Source organism: Zootoca vivipara, chromosome 14 (genome assembly GCF_965207765.1).
Source record: "Zootoca vivipara chromosome 14, rZooViv2.hap1.1, whole genome shotgun sequence".
Classification (NCBI taxonomy): domain Eukaryota; kingdom Metazoa; phylum Chordata; class Lepidosauria; order Squamata; family Lacertidae; genus Zootoca; species Zootoca vivipara.
Window position 1 is genome coordinate 32,472,870 of NC_142597.1, and position 18,528 is coordinate 32,491,397.

At 46.4% G+C, this 18,528-nt stretch overlaps 1 protein-coding gene across 3 annotated transcripts in view; it reads left to right on the plus strand.

Moving 5' to 3' along the window:
* Positions 1 to 2,462: 2,462 nt before the first annotated feature.
* POR (cytochrome p450 oxidoreductase) overlaps positions 2,463 to 18,528 on the plus strand; it is a 60,229-nt gene continuing 44,163 nt past the window's right edge. Inside the window, exon 1 of one of the 3 annotated variants that reach the window (XM_035138969.3) lies at positions 2,463 to 2,702. The gene's annotated coding sequence lies outside the window, so the exon portion shown is untranslated. Of the gene's footprint in view, positions 2,703 to 6,082; positions 6,233 to 11,526; positions 11,576 to 18,528 lie in introns of those variants that run through there. The other 2 variants (XM_035138967.3, XM_088657735.1) reach the window with 2 other exon arrangements.

Consider the following 18,528-nt stretch of genomic DNA (forward strand, 5'->3'; position numbering starts at 1 on the left):
CAGCTCATAGCTGCTCCTGGAGAGCAGGTGAGGAGGAGGAGGAGAGGCTGCAGCTGTTGTGTGACAGGAGGGCAGAGGGCAGGGCCGCCCTGGGTGGGAAGAAAGGGGGAGCGGAGTGGAGCGCAAAATGTCTTGATTTTTTTAAAAAAACTATGCATCCACATCTAATCTTGCTCCTTTCTAAAAATTTATTGGTGTGTGTGTGTTTTGCAAGTCTACCAAAGAATGAAATAACATAGGGTTTAAAGGGTTTTTTCAGGACGATGGAGGGCATGCATGCTGCATTCTGTTGTTGTAATGGTGGTGACACTCGCACTTCTTTGGATAGGAAATGCTGGGGGGGGGGGAATGAGAGGATCAGTTGGAGTGGGGGACGACGACTGAGCAATGCCCCTATTTTCATCTGAAGAATGTTGGAAGGTATGGGGTTCCTAAGGTGGGGGCATCAGTTGTTGTTGATGTTTGGCCACCAGCCGCCATTTTGAATCAAGTTAGCAAAGCAAAGCGTCACTTTGGCATGACTGTTTGGGTGCTGGGCACTATTTTGAATCAAAATGGTGGACCCCAGTGCGGCTTGGCTGTGGCTTTTTTGGCACAGGTTTGGCTGCCTCACGATATATTATCGTCAAACTCAGCACAAGGGTTTCCAAAGTGGCCTAGCCCTCTTCATTGATGTTTGGATACCGGGATGTTTGGAAACCCAGCCAGATGAACGGGGTAGAAATATTATTATTATTATTATTATTATTAATCAAGGTGGCAGGCTGAAATATAACTTTGGAGTGACTTTGCCCAATTTCTGGTGTGACAGGTCCAAACTCACAAATTGCACTATCCATTTTAAAACCATAATCTTTTTTGATTCCTACAAATTCCTAGACAGCACTATATCTCTCCCCGCTAGTGCCCCATAAAGATCAGAAGTTTGAAAGCCATGTGATCTAATGAAGACAAATGTCACTTCTTCTTTTTTTAGCGTAGTGGAGCAGCAGCTAAAAAAGCCAATGCAATTCTGGGCTGCATCAATAGGAGTATAGCATCTAAATCAAGGGAAGTAATAGTACCACTGTATTCTGCTCTGGTCAGACCTCACCTGGAGTACTGTGTCCAGTTCTGGGCACCACAGTTCAAGAAGGATACTGACAAGCTGGAAGGTGTCCAGAGGAGGGCAACCAAAATGGTCAAAGGCCTGGAAACAATGCCTTATGAGGAACGGCTTAGGGAGCTGGGTATGTTTAGCCTGGAAAAGAGAAGGTTAAGGGGTGATATGATAACCAAGTTCAAATATATAAAAGGATGTCATATAGAGGAGGGAGAAAGGTTGTTTTCTGCTGCTCCAGAGAAGCGGACACGGAGCAATGGATTCAAACTACAAGAAAGAAGATTCTACCTAAATATTAGGAAGAACTTCCTGACAGTAAGAGCTGTTCGGCAGTGGAATTTGCTGCCAAGGAGTATGGTAGAGTCCTCCTCTTTTGAGGTCTTTAAGCGGAGGCTTGACAGCCATCTGTCAGGAATACTTTGATGGTGTTTCCTGCTTGGCAGGGGGTTGGACTGGATGGCCCTCGTGGTCTCTTCCAACTGTATGATTCTATGATTCTAGCTGGTTTGGAGAAAATGCATCTTTTTCTCTCTCCCAGGGTGAACTCTGAAAAAACTGACCCTACAAGTCTCCAGTCTGAACACTAGGAAATGTTGGCTGTGATACTTAGGGACCTACTGGCTAGGGCCTGTAACGCCACTCGCATACCTCTCCCTGACACCTGGAACACTTTCCCCAAGTGCATGCACCCTAATCTCTGAGTGGTGAGAGACTTTGGGGTCCTTGAGCTTCTCACAGCTTGGCTTCCTTGGAATGAAGGTCAATGGAGACTGTGGTGTCTTTTGGATATATGGTTTTATTTACACATCTATACCACCTGAGCATAGGATGGAAGGGCTCACAGCATTAACACCCCGAAAGATCTGGTCTCCTTATAAGGTTTCTGGGGAAGCCCCACAGTCAGCTTTGGGTCTAGCTCAGAGCAAGACATGCCTATGTGTCTCCAGCTTCCATAATCAGCCTAAACTTACAAACAAAACTCTAACCATTGTTATTCTATTTTACAAAGTGATGTCTCTTGCAACATGACTGTGGCAACAGGGCAATCTGGCCTGGAAGCAAATAGGCATGAATTACCACATTCCACCAGCAAATAATAATAATAATAATTTATTATTTATACCCCGCCCATCTGGCTGGGCTTCCCCTGCCACTCTAGGCAGCTTCCTACAAACATTAAAATACATCAAATATCACAGATTGCAAAGGGTTGCACACTGTTCCCTGGGGTATGGCTCATTGAAGAGTTTGCCACCTTTCCAATTTTGGAAAGCCTTCCCCATTGGGACGAAGCCAGCTGTGCCAGCCAATCAGTCTCCACCCTCCTCCTACATAACCTCCACCCATTTCCACAACTGACCTCTGGCACAGGCTGAATCCAGCAGGAAGAGGCTTCAGGATAAATAAGAAACTCCAATGCGAAGCTGCGTATTAAGATCCAGAGCAAGGGGCAAAGCCAGCTCGGATAAATCAAGTTCATCATTCATCCAGTGGCACTTTTCCCGTGTGGACTTTGCAACGTTTACGTCAGCTGGGTTGCATAAGAAAGAACTATCGCTGGGGATCCTTGGAATAACTTTCAATTCCAACTTCAGAACAGGTTAGTGGCTCTCAACCCCCACCAAAATCAGAGCAGTATACAACAATTGGGCATGGAACCACACCAGAAAAACAGTATCAGAAAGCTGAAATCAGAAATCAGCTGGCTTTTGTGGAAAGATGTGTTGACAATTGCCTGTCATAAGCCTGACAGGATAGCAAAATTTTCAGTAGGTGTTTAAAAGTTGGCACAGAAGCCGCTTGCTAAATCTTCAGTGTCAGAGCATTCTGCAAGACTGGGCTGATGACACTAAAGCATAGCTGCCAAGTTATCCCTTTTTTAAAGGGATTTTCCCTTATGCTGAATAGGCTTCCTCGCGAGAAAAGGGAAAACTTGGCAGCTATGCACTAAAGGCTCAGCTCCTGGTTGTTGTCAAATGAGTCTCGCCAACCCAGGGAATGACCAGTGGTGCTCTTACAGATGATCTCAGCGATTGAGCTGTGATATAAGGGTTCAGCAAGTCCCTTGTTCCCTGGACCCAAGTAGTTCAGGGCTCTGTAAATTACAGCCGATTCACAATTTACATGCATTTAACTTGTGCAATTACAGCTTTACATGCTTGGGGGGGGGGGAAGGAGGGACTGTCAGTAATCTCACCCACTATCGCACTCAGCTGGGGGAGTGTGGTAAGTGCTGTGCTTCTTATGGTTTTTAAGGGTTGTTTTGACTATATCTGATTCTAGCTTCAGGCTCTATTCCCGGAACATAACCCCAGTGTAAGCCAAGAGTGGACTGCAATGCAATGACCTCGAACTTGGATCAGTGGTAAATGGGCAGCCAGTGCAGCTGTTTTTAACAAAGGTGTTGCATACTATTAGCCAGCTGCCTCCATCAGCAATCTGGCCACCACATTCTGCACCAGCTGGAGCTTTTGACCAAGACCCAAGGCTAGCCCCACACAGAGTGCATTACAGTAATCCAGTTTCGAGGTTCTCCACGCATGGACTACTGTGGTCAGGCTATCCCTGCCCAGGAATGGCTGCAGCTGGTGAACAGAACACCACAAAGCTGGCGAAAGGCTCTTCTGGCCACAGAAGACTTTTGAGCCTCTAGCAACAAAAATGTATCCTCCTCTCACTCCCAAATGTGATTATTTGACAGCAAGTCCCATGGATTTATGGGGGTCTTTTTATTTTATTTTACGGAAGTGGGCTGAAAATGGAAGCGGCAGAATCCTTTGCTTAGAAGAAATGCTTTTCCGTGGGAATAGCTGCTGAGTGTGGTTTAAAAGGTAAAGGGACCCTGACCATTAGGTCCAGTCATGACCGACTCTGGGGTTGCGGTGTTCATATTGGCAGAGGGAGCTGGCGTACAGCTTCCGGGTCATGTGGCCAGCATGACTAAGCCGCTTCTGGCGAACCAGAGCAGTACACGGAAACGGCGTTTACCTTCCTGCTGTAGCGGTACCTATTTATCTACTTGCACTTTGACGTGCTTTTGAACTGCTAGGTTGGCAGGAGCTGGGACCGAGCAATGGGAGCTCACCCCGTCATGGGGATTCGAACCACCGACCTTCTGTTTGGCAAGTCCTAGGCTCTGTGGTTTAACCCACAGCGCCACCCGTGTCCCAGAGTGTGGTTTAGATTTGAACAGAAGGACGCCAACTGATTGGTTAAGTTTCTGCCTAGCAAACGGAAAGTCCCATGTTCAATTCCTAATGGCATCTTCAGGTAGGGCTGGTAAAGATTCCTGCCTGAAACCCTGAGAGTTGCTGCCCATCAATGTAGACCAGAGGTGGGGGACCTGAGGCCAGCCAGATATTACTGGATTCCAACTCCCATCATCGCTAACCAGCATGGCCTTGGAGAGTAAGGATATCAATAGCTCCTAGACGCAATAATGGCTATGTTTTGGCTCCACTATGGGAGGCATCAAATGCTTCTGTTGCTGGAAACCACAGGAAGAGGAGAATACTCTTGCACTTATGTCCTGCTTGGCGATTTCCCACAAGCATCTGGCTCGCTACTGTAAGAACAAGGATAAGGTTGGCCCTGGTGAATGATGACACCCGCAGACATATTTGCCATAGCCACCAGTACCTTTAGATGCGTTTATGCCAGGTTCAAAATGTAACACACTGGGTTTGATTTGTATCGAGGCAGAACATCTAATTCTGGGCAGAAAAGCTTTGCTGTCTCTTCTAGGCTTATCCTGATAGCTCCAACAGGATACCTGAAAAAAAGAGGAGGGTGGGGAGAGAGAGCTTGATTGATTGACTGATTAATCAGTATCAAACAACAGCAACAAAAAAATATGGTCCAACCCATCTGGATTGCTTCAAAGGAAGATGGGACAAATTTGTGGAGGGGGGAGCTATCCACGGCTACAAGCCATGATGGCTACAGATCGCCTCCACAGTCGGAAGGCAGCATTGCTTCTGGATTCCAGTTGCTGGAAGCTGTGGGAAGGGAGAGAGCTCTTGTGTTCAGGCCCTGCTTGTGGGGTTCTACCTACTGAACTATTAGTTAGCACTTTAGAGCATCTGTGAGAACAGGATGCTGGACTAGATGGGCAATTGGCCTGATCCAGTAGAGCTCTTCTTATATTCTTGGAACAGGAACAAAGGGGAAAAGATACTTCAGAGGTACGCTAGAAGCCAACCTGAGTGTGAGGACAACCTTTGTCACAGAGCGCGCAGTGCTGTTTGAGCTGGCCCTGGATGAGCTTGGCTCAAGAGCGCAAGTCAGGATGTAAAACGCTGCGCACAATGGTGCCACCATATAATTAAAATCATCAAGATTACAATGAATAAGGTTACATATTATTAGCATACAGTTTTATATAATTACTTATATAAAGGCAGCCCCATGGCCTTAATAAATTCTCCTGTTGATTGAAGCTCTGGAATTGTGAGGAAATGTCAGCAGCCCTCTCCTGGGGGCCTGTTTCATGGTGAGGCTGAACTCCATTAGAGGCAAAGAAATGGGTTTTGCCATTTCCTGAAAGTAAACTCCACCCCCGGTGAGTCAGTGATGATATTACTGTATTATTATTATTATTAAGCCTTCAGAAGGGACTTTTGGACCAGTCAGCCTGGCCAGTTTGGCACCTTGCTGCTTTGTTTAATGCATATTTTCCTGCTGCTTCTGTTCCAAAAAGAAGGCGCCATAAATGTTTTAACCTAAAACAAAACTTGCAGTCTGGTTCCCCTTGCAAAAGGCCCGACTACTTGGCCTTCTGGAATCCCACTCCCCCAACTGCGCATGCGCCGTCCCTTTAAAGTCTGACTCCCTTCGTCTCCGAGCAGCATAGGATGTACCATTACGCGCGCATATAGAGTGGGAGAGGAAGATTGAGAGGCACGTTGGGAGCGCCCGCCTTGCCATGAACGGGGACGGTGGAGGGGATGCCGTTTGCTACTCCCCCGCGTCTCTCAGTGGTAGATTCCTCCCGCCTCTAGCTCCGCCCCCTCTCCCCTCCCTCCCTCCCTCTCTGTTTCTCGGTCCGTGCGCGAAGGGAAGGGCCTGCTCGGTTCTGCTGCTGCTGCCGGCTTGCACTTCCCAGCGCCGCTTTCTAGAGGGGGCTCCTAGGTGAGTGGCGGGGGGAAGTGGCCCGGACGCCTGGGTTCTTGGCGGGGGGCGGGGAGGAGGAAGAAAAGCAGGACGCCTGGGTCGTTCTTGCTTTAAAGAGGCTGAGAGCTGAGGCCGGACGCCTGGGTCCCTTTTAGAAACTGGGTGGGTGGAAAGTGGAGAGTAGAATCTGCCGGACGTCTGGGTTCCTTTTGTTTTTGAAAGAAGGAGGGAGAGTAGAGGTCGGTCTCCTGCGTCCTTTTAAAAAAAAAGGGGGGGGGATACAGAGTCAAAGCCCGACGCCTGGGTCCCTTTCATTTGTAAAAGAGGAAGAGAGTTAGAAGCCGGATTCCTGGGTCCATTTTGCTTTGAAAAGGAAGATGTGAGCGGAGGCCGGACGCCTGAAGGCAGCAAACAAATAAATCAGGCATCTCCAAACTTCGGCCCTCCAGATGTTTTGGACTACAATTCCCATCTTCCCCGACCACTGGTCCTGTTAGCTAGGGATCATGGGAGTTGTAGGCCAAAACAACTGGAGGGCCGCAGTTTGGGGGTGCCTGAACTAAATAAATCGGGGGTCCCCTTTTTAAGGGGGCGTTGCAAGGGTGTCTTACAGAACCAGGAGTCATAGGGTTTCTCTTAAAGTTAGTTAAATGCGAATGGTGCTGGACTCCTGGGTTCACTTGGGACGCGGAGGAATGACGTGAACTCAGACCTCTTAATTTTCTTTTAAGGTCTTAAAGTATATACTGTATTATGTCTTTGCTAAGTCTGCGACTTCTGAGTTCCTTTGGAGCTGCTGCTTCCGTCTTCTTTGAGGAACAAGGAGTACGCTTCGAAGAGCCAGAGTTCCCCAGCATAAACAGATAAAAATCAAAGCCTTTTAAAAACAGCAATCATACGCACAGATTTTTACTGTTGTGGGGATGAAATGTGTATAGGTGGGAGGAGAACCGTATATGTGTCCTTTGAGGGAAAAGATGGGATATAAAGACAATACTGTAAATGGATGTGTCTCAAGGTTGGACCGCCTGTGCCGCTCTGAATGCTGCTGGACTGCAACTTCCACCATCCCTGTCCATTGGCCATGGTAGCTGGGGGCGGGGAGCCCGAGTCCAAAAAACGTAGTGAGGACTACAGGGTGTTCCCCATCCTTGGTGTTGAGGGTGGGCTCCTTCCTTCTGGACCTTGGGGCTTTGATCCTGGCTACATGTATACTTTCCTAGAATTGTCTGTCAGAGAGAGCTTGTGTTCTGGAAAGAAGCTACAGGGGAAAAGGCAGGGGATAGATAAATATGTAATAATAATGATGGGGATGATGATGACAGCTCAGTCAGTAGAGCGCGAGACTCTCAATCTCATGGTTGTGGGTTCATGCCCCATGCTGGGCGAAAGATTGCAGGGGGTTCGACTAGATGACCCTTGGAGTCCCTTCCAACCCTACAGTTCTTTGAATGGAGGCCAGATTCTGGAGCATTGTTTGCTGTGGGGGTTATGCAACGTGGACACCAGGGACCTCCTGAATAAGCACAGTGTTTGTGAGCCAGGAGCACGTGTTCAGTTTTCTGGACCGTGGATAATAAGAACCAACTTCTTTGGGATTAGATGTGACAGCAAGGAATGTTTTGACTATCATGCTCCCTGGACTCCAGTCTTTTCTGGAGCATGGGCATCAACAGCTTTTCCCCAAGCAAACCCAGACGTCTTTCACCTGGTTTTGCTTGGGAGTTCTGGTAGATGGCTTTTTATTCCCCTTGCCTTTCAAAGCATGTTTTACTTGTATAGGTGGGCTGAGAACTATATGCTGTCCCCTGGTGTCGGAGGCAGTATGCTGTGGATCTTGAGCGCTGTTGTGTTCAGGTCCTGCTTGTGGGCTGCTACAAGGGATCTGGTTAGCCACTGTGAGAACAGGTTGCTGGACTATAACCCCCCCCCCCAAATCCCTTTGGCCTGATTCAGCAACCAGGCACGTCTTAGGGTCATGTGACTCTTCAATGCTAGGCGTGACTTCAGATGTCAGTAGCAGATTGTAGTGACTCTGATTATAGGAGAATGTTTTATTAGGCCACTTTTGCACCGCCCGTCATTCAAGGCCTCCAGCTGATTTGCAAAGTACTGTAGTAAAAACAAGAAACTATGCAATGCAACCAATATTTTGTAAAAAAAAAATCAAGATGTGAAAAACAGCGCTGGCTAGGGCAAACCCAGCCAAAGGGTGTGTATGTGGGTAGCTTAATGAAACCCACAAGTACCCATTTCCTTCCCCATGCCTGTTTAAAACCAGTAAAAGATTGGGGGGGGGTAATTAAAGTCACAAGACCTTCCCATAGTTTTGGTCCTCTCTTCTCTCTATAGCACTGAAGGAGGATAGTCACAAAAAAGGGAATGAGTCCCCTGGATTAGTTTAACAGAATTGCTTTGCTGGATCAGGCCAATGGCCCATCTAGTCCAGCATCTTGTACTCACAGTAGCCAGGGAAACCTGCATACAGGACCCAAGCACAAAAGCACCCTTGGACTTCCAAAAGTTTCCAGCAACTAGTGTGTGTGACCTTGATCACTTAAAAGCAGGCTGATCAACACCCACCATCAGTGATCTTTGACTCCTGCCATTCCTGTTCGTGGAACATTGGTTTGGCTCTTATTAGTTTGTGACTCCATGCACATATTATATGTCTTCTGTTTATGAATTTTGAAACAGTATAGTGTCGTCATATTATTGGCCGATGTGTTGCTCGTTGTTTGTTGTTCAGAGTGTTCTGCTTTCCACCCCTGGCTGCGCTGACCTGCTTTGGGTCCAAGCTTCCCGAGCACATTGTTTGTTAAAGCCGCATGGTCCATCCAGTGATTCTTGGAAATTATTTCTCTCTTGTTGCATAAGGCCCTCGACTTTGCTTGTTCCTTCCCAACACTTGAGGAAGGAGCAACTTCAGGTTTTTGCTTAGGGTCTGGCTCCTTGCCAGGCAGCTGGATTTAAAAGGACAGTGCCACCTGTTGGCTCAAGGGCGTCATTGCTTCCTTTAGGACACGGCCTCCCAGCAAGCCTAAGCTGTTTGGGCAGTCCTGGTCTGGCACTGACTGTCCTTTGGGATAACCTTTGCCATGACTTGGCAGGGTCTCTGTGCCAGCCAAGCTTGGCATGTCCCCCAGAATGCACTGAAACTGGCCCTGGAATGGTTGGCCAGGTGCTTTGAGCATCTCCCTCCCACACCCCAACCACTTTGTCTCATGAAACTTTTGCATTGCGTAATATTTCTCTTTCCCTGCCGTGAAGTTCTTCTAAGGGAGAAAGTTTAGGGTAGGCGTAGGCAAACTCGACCCTCCAGATGTTTTGGGACTACAACTCCCATCATCCCTGACCACTGGTCCTGTTAGCTAGGGATTATGGGAGTTGTAATCCCAAAACATCTGGAGGGTCAAGTTTGCCTATGCCTGGTTTAGGGCCACGGTCATCCCATGCATTCACAGTGCTTTGATGCCACTTTAAGCGGTTGTGGCTCCCCCCCCCCCAAATTCTGGGAGCTGTAGTTTAAGGACGCTGGGAGCATTTGCATAAAAATACCATGGAGACCCACCACCTGGTTTAAAGAGTGGCCCCATTTTAGCCATGCGCAAACCAAGTGTTAGACACTCAGATATATAAGCTGGGCAACAGTCACCAAAACAGAATGCCTAGTTGCCATTTTTTGGCCAGATGCCTCAAAAGCCGTATTTTTCAATACAATTTTTTGGTTCCTGAATTTCATTCTGATTGTGCAGATAAAATTTAACGGGTAGAATTCTACAAGATGTGTTGCTGGTGTGTGAAAAAGCAGTAAAGATCCAAGGATCCCCAGGCATGTTCCGCCAAATGGTGGAAATGTCAGGGGCCATCCTGGCAGTATTTGGGGATAGTCAGATTATTTGGATATCTAAGAAATTCAGAAATCAACCCAAGATATATTGGAGACCAAGTTCCTCAAGCATTTGGTAAATAATCAACTGTACAGCATAACTTTTACTGGCTGGGGGCTGAAGGCAAATTGTGGACAAAAGTATCAGGAGACCGTAGGCTTAATAGACAATAGGGTTGTAACAGCATTCAAAATTCCCTAGGCAGTGAGCACATTTTGGTATTGGTGTGGGTCCAGAGGCAACCACAAGGAAATCTCTGGATGCCAAGTTGGTGACTGACATCTCTCCATCTGGCTGGCCTCTCCAGCTTTCTTAACCAGGCAAACAGAAGAGTTTATTTATTGCATTTATATTTCACCTTTCCCCCCAAGAAGTACATGGTTCACTCTCCTCCTTGGCTAATCCTAGAATGACCCTGTGATGTAGGTTAGGAGGCTGTGACTGGCCCAGGGTCACCCAGTGAGCTTCATGGCTGATGGGGATTCAAACCCTGATCTCCCAAGTCCTAGTCCGGCGCTCTAACCAGTACACCCTGCTGGCTTGCTAGAGTATGGTATGGGGCAGCTCTATAAATTAAGTAGGTAAATAAATATGAGGAAAGCAAGATGTCACTTAGAGAAGGATCTGAAATCTTTTCCTTGAAGCTTGCATTTGTTATATTCTGGATTGTTTACTTTGATGTTTTGATGTGATGTAAACCACGTAGAGATTTCTGCTTTAAAATATAAAGCAATATAGAAATGATATTACTCGGAAGTCGAACGCTTTGCGAGGTGAACGTTTTGGCTCCCGACCGCCGCAAACCTGGAAGTGATTGTTCTGGTTTGCGAACGTCTTTTGGAACCCGAACATCCATTGCGGCTTCAGATTGACCGCAGGAGCTTCCTGCAGCCAATTGGAAGCTGCGCCTTGGTTCCCGATCATTTTGGAAGTCAAACAGACTTCTGAGGTATGACTGTATAATTATTATACATTGGCTCCCAGTACGTTTCCGAGCACAGTTCAAAGTGTTGGTGCTGACCTTTAAAGCCCTAAACGGCCTTGGTCCAGTATACCTGAAGGAGCGTCTCCACCTCCATCGTTCTGCCCAGAAACTGAGGTCCAGCGCCGAGGGCCTTCTGGCAGTTCCCTCGCTACGAGAAGCCGAGTTACAGGGAACCAGGCAGAGGGCTTTCTCGGTAGTGGCGCCCGCCCTGTGGAATGCCCCTCCCATCAGATGTTTAGAAGACATCTGAAGGCAGCCCTGTTTAGGGAGGCTTTTAATGTTTAATAGATTATTTTATTTCATTTTTCTGTTGGAAGCCGCCCAGAGTGGCTGGGGAAACCCAGCCAGTTGGCAGGGTGTAAATAATAAATTATTATTATTATTATTATTATTATTATTATTATTATTATTATTATTTATTAATCCCCACAGGAGGAAAGATGGCACCTAGACATTCTGTTGTGGCAACCGTAACCTAGGTTTAAGGTACCATTTGGCAATTGGCTTATATATCTCTGTTTCTATCAATGGACCTCAAAAGCGTAATCAAATCTACCCCCCTGCAATGCAGGAATCATAGCTAAAGAGTCTCTCGCAATGTTGGGGACAAGTCTTTCTCTGAGCTTCTTTTGCAAGCCATTTTGGAGAGGCTTGTGTTGAGTGGCTAAGCTGTAATTGATCTCCCTGAGACTCTGTTTGAATAAAGAGACTCTCATCCCCACCCTGGTATTGAGATTGTGTTGCTAACTGGCATTATGAATGCATAAATGCCTCCTTTGGTATTATATAACTGCCCTGTTGCTTATGGCTGTATGTTGCTCTTAAAGCTGTACTGGAGCCGTTCTGGGGGCATGTGAGGTGTTATTTTCCCAGGTTTGGTGGGGCATCTTGGTCTACTTGAGGTGCGATGGGTGGAATATACAGACCATGCCCACCTCACTGGCACTGGGCACCACCACCCTGACAATCCTCGAATCTTGCCTTGGTCATGTTCCCATAATTCCATGCAGTCTTCCCATAATTCCTCTCAAATTGCTTCTGAAAGTGGAAATTGCCTTGTAGGGACAGCCCGGGAAGCTACAGCTTTATTTCTTTTTACACTTTTGTAGGGCTGCCATCCATATATGGGATTTGTCTGTTGAAAACAGCGTCTAGGAAAACCCGGGCGTATGGCAACCCACGTCGGAAGTGTTGAATTTTTGTTGGTCAAATTTCTTTAAAAATAGCTTTACAAATAATTTTTTGGGGGGAGATTTTGCAAAAAGAACCAACCCAGCAGCTTTGCTCCCCCCCCAAAAAAGATAAAAAATATTGTCCATTTTTACTTTTTGAAATATGGCAACCCTAACTTTTATAAGTATTCAATTTTCACATACGTTGGAAGTTTTTATATTGACTGCTGTACACAGCTGTTTGGTCCTCCTTGTTGTTGTTGTTTAGTCGTTTAGTCGTGTCCGACTCTTTGTGACCCCATGGACCAGAGCCCGCCAGGCACTCCTGTCTTGCACTGCCTCCCGCAGTTTGGTCAAACTCATGTTCGTAGCTTCGAGAACACTGTCCAACCATCTCGTCCTCTGTCGTCCCCTTCTCCTTGTGCCCTCCATCTTTTCCAACATCAGGGTCTTTTCCAAGGATTCTTCTCTTCTCATGAGGTGGCCAAAGTATTGGAGCCTCAGCTTCACGATCTGTCCTTCCATGGTCCTCCTTATGAAGTGCAAAGTGATTTATTTGTGTAACAAGTTTTATATACCACTTGATTGTAAGAAAACCTCTAAGTGGCTGGCAAAAATATAAAGCAAAGCCTTAAAATTATTGATAAACAATCAAAGGCAAGTACTGTATATATAAAAAATGGGTATTATGTTGCCCCACAGTGCTAGTTCTGCGGTTGGAGTGGTTGAGTGGGTGCATATGGGGTAAGGTTTGGGTTTTTTTTAAAAAATATGGGGCAATTTGTTAAGGGCTTTATATACCTTCAACTTGACCTGGTAGCAAATTGGCAACTGGTGCTTTTCCGTTTTTTGTTTTTGCTGAAAAGGTCTCACTCATATTAGCAATCTGATTGCAGCATTCTGCACTAGCTGCAGCTTCCAGATCAAAGGGCAAGGGAAGCCCCACACAGAGTGCGTTGCAGTAATCCAATACTGAAAATCACCTTCCCTGAACTATTGGGGCCCACGCCTCCAGGTACATTATTTATGTAAGGTAAAAAAACAGTAAAGGACCCCTGGACAGTTAAGTCCAGTCAAAGGCGACTCTGGGGTTGCGGCGCTCATCTCGCTTTCAGGCCAAGGGAGCCGGCGTTTGTCCGCAGACAGCTTTCCGGGTCATGTGGGCAGCATGACTAAACAACTGAACACTGCAACCGAAACCAGAGCGCACGGAAACGCTGTTTACCTTCCTGCCGCAACGGTACCTGTTTATCTACTTGCCCTGGCGTGCTTTCGAACTGCTAGGTTGGCAGGAGCAGGGACAGAACAACAGGAGCTCACCCCATTGCGGGGATTCGAACCACCAACATTTTGATTGGCAAGCCCAAGAGGCTAAGTGGTTTAGACCAGTGTTTCCCAACCTTGGGTCTCCAGCTGTTTTTTGGACTACGATTCCCATCATCCCTTACCACTGGTCTTGCCAGCTAGGGATGATGGGAGTTGTAGTCCAAAAACAGCTGAAGACCTAAGGTTGGGAAACACTGGTTTAGACCACAGCGCCACCCACTTCTTTATCTCACCCTTCCTCCAAAGCATGTTGCCCTCCAGATGTTGAGAGGGGGGGGATTTTATCTACCTATTTCTGTCATGCCATGCATACTTTTTAAAACTAGATCCACATTCCTCTTGTAGTGTGATCAAGGATGTACAGTGCAGGATTTTTGGAACGGCTCGTTCCAAAATGTGACTGTAACCTTAGAAATCTGCCTCATTGAGTTGAATTGGACGTGCTCCTAAATGAGCGCGCCTAGGATTGCAGCCTAAGTGAGCTTGTGGGGGCTAATGCTGTTATCATATTAACAGCTAGGCATATGGTTGTGTCCTTGATAGTATCTCATCTGTTAACTCGGATAACCAGTTGGACAGCTGGGTAGCTCAGTTGGTTAGAGAGTGGTGCTGACGACGCCAAGGTTTGTAGGTCCGATCCCCGTATGGGACAGTTGCATATTCCTGCATTGGAGGGGGTTGGACTTGATGATCCTCAGGGTCCCTTCCCCCTGTGAGATATTTGTGAGATAACTTTCTTGGTTCAAGGGGTCCAGTTGGCTGGTGACAAATTGCCAGTGGAAGACCCTTTGTCAGACTCTTAAAATGTGTGGAGTTAGACATCATGGTTTGGCTTGTCCAAAAGCAGGTTTCTCTATGTAACCTATTGTGGACTGATAGAATTGAACAGAACCACCATTTAGAACAGTGGCTCTTAACCTTTTTGGGACCGCAGATCCCTTTGAGAATCTGATGGAAGCTATTTGCCAGAAAAATGCACAGAAACACAAAATGTTGCATGCAAATTACTTTATTGCACTGGGGGGGGAAATCTGGTCCACAGACGCCCTGAAGCCCATCCATTGACCTCCTAGGATCCATGGACCCCTGTTTAGGCATCCCTGATCTAGACCCCCTGATTAGTGGACTGTTTCATTCCATACAAACACTGCCTTTGACAGAGTTGGACCATTGGTCCATCTAGCTGAGCATCATCTACACTGACTGGCAGTAGCCATTTAGGCTTTCAGGCAGGGGTTTATTCCAGCCCCATGCTGGGGGATTCAATCTGGAATCTTTTACAAAAGCAGGTGCTCTCCCAGCGAGCTACAACGCTTCCCTCTAAATCAGGGATGGGGTCCACGGGGTCCTCTGAAATGTTGCTGGACTCCCATTAGCCCCAGCCAGCACGGCCAAAAGCCTGGGATGATGGGAGTTGTAGTCCAGCAACATCTGGAAGGCAGTAGATTAAAGAACACTTTAATGATTCTTTGTGTGTATTTGCATACAATTTAGAGCAGGAGGTAGGGATTGTGCTGGTTAGCTGTGTCTTCTGGTCCAGAGGAATGGGTTCCGCACAGGGTGGATTTGATTTAAATCAAACTGATCACGATTTAAATCACGATTTAAATCACTAGTCAGTAAGGCTTGATTTAAATCATAGTTTTCTACATAAAGACTAATTCTTGCTGGTATAACTTTAATATGCAAGTAGATGAAGATTTTTAGAATAACAGCTTTTCATATTAGTTTTTTATCCCCAGTTTAATAGGTTAATCATTCATATTTGGACAACTTTACTGTTGAACTTAGGAAGGAGAAAAATAATCATTACCTTAATAACAATTTAAATAGATTCATTCAACTGAAACAATAACATTGCAGCATATGTTATTTGCTTAAACAAACATCCATGTTTGTTAACTAATTTGGCTAAACAAAAACAATATATATATCTTTTAAGAAACTTAGACTGTCAGCCCAGCCTACACATGAAAAACTTAAATACTGTCCACTCCAAACAATCAGAAAAATATTGTTTCTATTCTATTCACTGAACGTCTTGAAACTTAGCACTGAAGGGGTTGTTTCTGTATTCATAGGTTTGTAGAACAATAGGTTTAAGGTCTTTTTCTCAACTCTGTTCATGTTATAACATTTTTGCTGTGAAGAAGAGGCATGTGATCTCTGTTGAGTCAAATTCAGTTTTGAGAACTGCAAAAGTAAACCAAGCATCTGTGATAATATCTTGTAGGCAGAGAAACTGCCCAATAATCTTACAAAAACCTCTGGAAGAGCATGACATTGTGAATGGATTAATGGAATTTATTTACCCCAAAAATTAAACATATACAACCTTATTCTACATAATTTAAAAACTAATCTTTATTTCATGATGGAATAACCTTCGGACGGTAATATATTTTCCTCAAAAAGCATTTTATTTTATTTTTTAAAAATCATTGATTTTTATCTACCCTGGTTCCCCACATCTTCTCTAGAAAAGGAATTCAGAAAGCAGGAGCGTTGGTTTCAAAATCGCTTTTCTTGAATTTTGACTTCTTTATTTTTAAAAATCTTTTTGGCGAAAGAGCTGGGGAGGATCTCAGTATTGTTCAAGAGGGGCTGTCAGGAAGATGTTTTCCTATCTCAGGCTGAGTGTTTAAATGTCAGATCGACTCCATTTGAGGTCACTGCAACTACTTCTCTATTCTCTATATGAAATTCTGCGAATTGCGCCAAATTATGTACACTCAGGAAGTTCTTTCAGTCCCATTTTGCTTTCTATAGCCTCTTGTCTGAATAAAACCCAAATTACATTTAGTGGGCAGATTAAGAGGAGCAGCTCTCAAAAAGCAAATATGCTCGGATAATATTTCTTTGCTGCCTGGAGTCATTTGTGTGTGTTACGTGTACGCCTGCTGCAAGAGACCCAAAGAGCCCTGTGTTTAATGGCTCTTACGTAAGACACGTGGGGCAGAGAATGTAACTTGACCCTAACTCTACAGCTAATCTTTGCACAAAACATTATAGCTGGGCGGGTTCTGTGCATGCTCTCGGACAAGGTGTGCTCTTCAAAATGGATCAACACCTGAGCGGTTTGGGTTTTGCGGTGGCCAACCCTGCAACGTCAGCAGAGACGACATTGTGGCTTTCAATGTTTTGGTGGCATGTGGTTTTGAAAGCCTTGCCTTGCCCCTTTTCAGATGGTGCTGCCCTCTCCTCTTTCAGATGCACCTGGCTGGTATTACTTTTAACCAGCCAGGTTTAGGGGGTACAGCATCTAGCTTAGCATTGTCTACACAGGCTGGCAGCAACAGCTCTCCAGGGTTTCAGGGCAGGGACATTCTCAGCCCTACCCGGAGACGCCATTGGGGATTCAGCCTGTCGCCTCCTGAGAATGTCCCTGCCCTGAAACCCTGGAGAGCTGTTGCTGCCAGCCTGTGTAGACAATGCTAAGCTAGACGGACCTTCGCCCTAGGGTGCCAGGGCAGGCGGAAGCAATTAAAACACGATATTAAAAAAACTGTTTAAAGCAACTTCCAATCGCAGAAATAGGGTGGACCCAAAAAGCGTACACCTGACTTCAGGTTTCAAAAGCCAGGGTGAAGAGGCGCGTCCTCGGCATTTGCGAGTTCATAGCTCAGGGGGCTACCACAGAGAAGGCCCGCTCCCAACCCCACTGAGCCTCTGAGGATAGGGGAACAGCCAAGAGGGACCCCCTCTGCTGATAGCAGCACCCAAGGGGGGGGGAGTCTGTAGGAAAAGAAGCTTCCAAGCATTGGGAGGCCTTAAAATGCTAATATGAGCGCCTTGAATTGTGCCTGAAAATGGACTCTCATCCCATGCAGCTCTTTTAGAACAGGGGTTTTCTGAGATCTAAACGAGACCCCGGCCAGTTTCTGCATCATCAAGGGTAGCTGGATAAGCAAATGGGTCCCTGCCCCAAGGACCATGCAGTCCTAAATTTGGAGCGGGTGGGGAGGAAAAGATGAGGGCTCTGATTTAGCTGGAGTCTTGCGTAATGAACATAGGAAGCAACTGATATGAACTCAAGCCACTGGTCTATCCAGCTTGTACCGGTATTGTCTGCCCCAGGGATGGGGAATCTGTGGTTCTTAGGGGGTTGGGCTCTGTCTGTCAGCAGGCTTACAGTCTGAAAGGACCAATAATTATAATTATAACAACAACAACAGCAATAACACATATAAAAATATAGTAAAGCGTCAAACATTACACACTTCCTGGTACTAGCCTGTTACTGGCCTGACATTCTTAATTTTAAAAATAATAATAATTCCCTCTGCAATAATGCTGACCAGTTTGGGAAGAGTCAAAGGCTTCTGTTGTGTCATGGGGTTACAGCACATTTCCCAGTGGGTGGAACTCGCACCCAGATCTGGGTGGGAGGCGAGAGTGACAGGTGAAATCCTAGGCGTTTGCGTGCCATCCTCCTCCTCCTCCTCCCACTGCATCTTGAGTAAGTTAGTTGCCTGCCCTATCAACAGTTTCAGTTGTTCCATTCCACTCATCCGCAACCCTTTGCACTGGTCTACCTGGGTGGTAAGTGGTTTATATTTGCTTCTATATAGGTGAGAGGTAGGAATTGCCACACTGCTCGGGGGTAGAGCACCCACCTCCCATACAGAAGGGACCAGGTTCAAACCCGGACGCCTCCGATTAAAAGTATCTGGGGGGTGGGGGGTGGGAACAGGCCATGGAACCTTCCTTTGCCTGAAGAACAATGTTGGATGAAGCTGGATTATAGAATTGGAAGGGGACCTCAACGCAGCCAGGCACCATGTGCATTTTGCACCTGACGATCAGGCCCTTGCGACCAAGTGAAGATGCCCAGGGGCCAGGATGGCGGCTGACGTCTCCACCATCTGGAGATGCATGCCTGGGGGTGATCATTGGTTCTGGACTGTTTTCGCACACCAAGACCACGTCCTGCAGAATTCC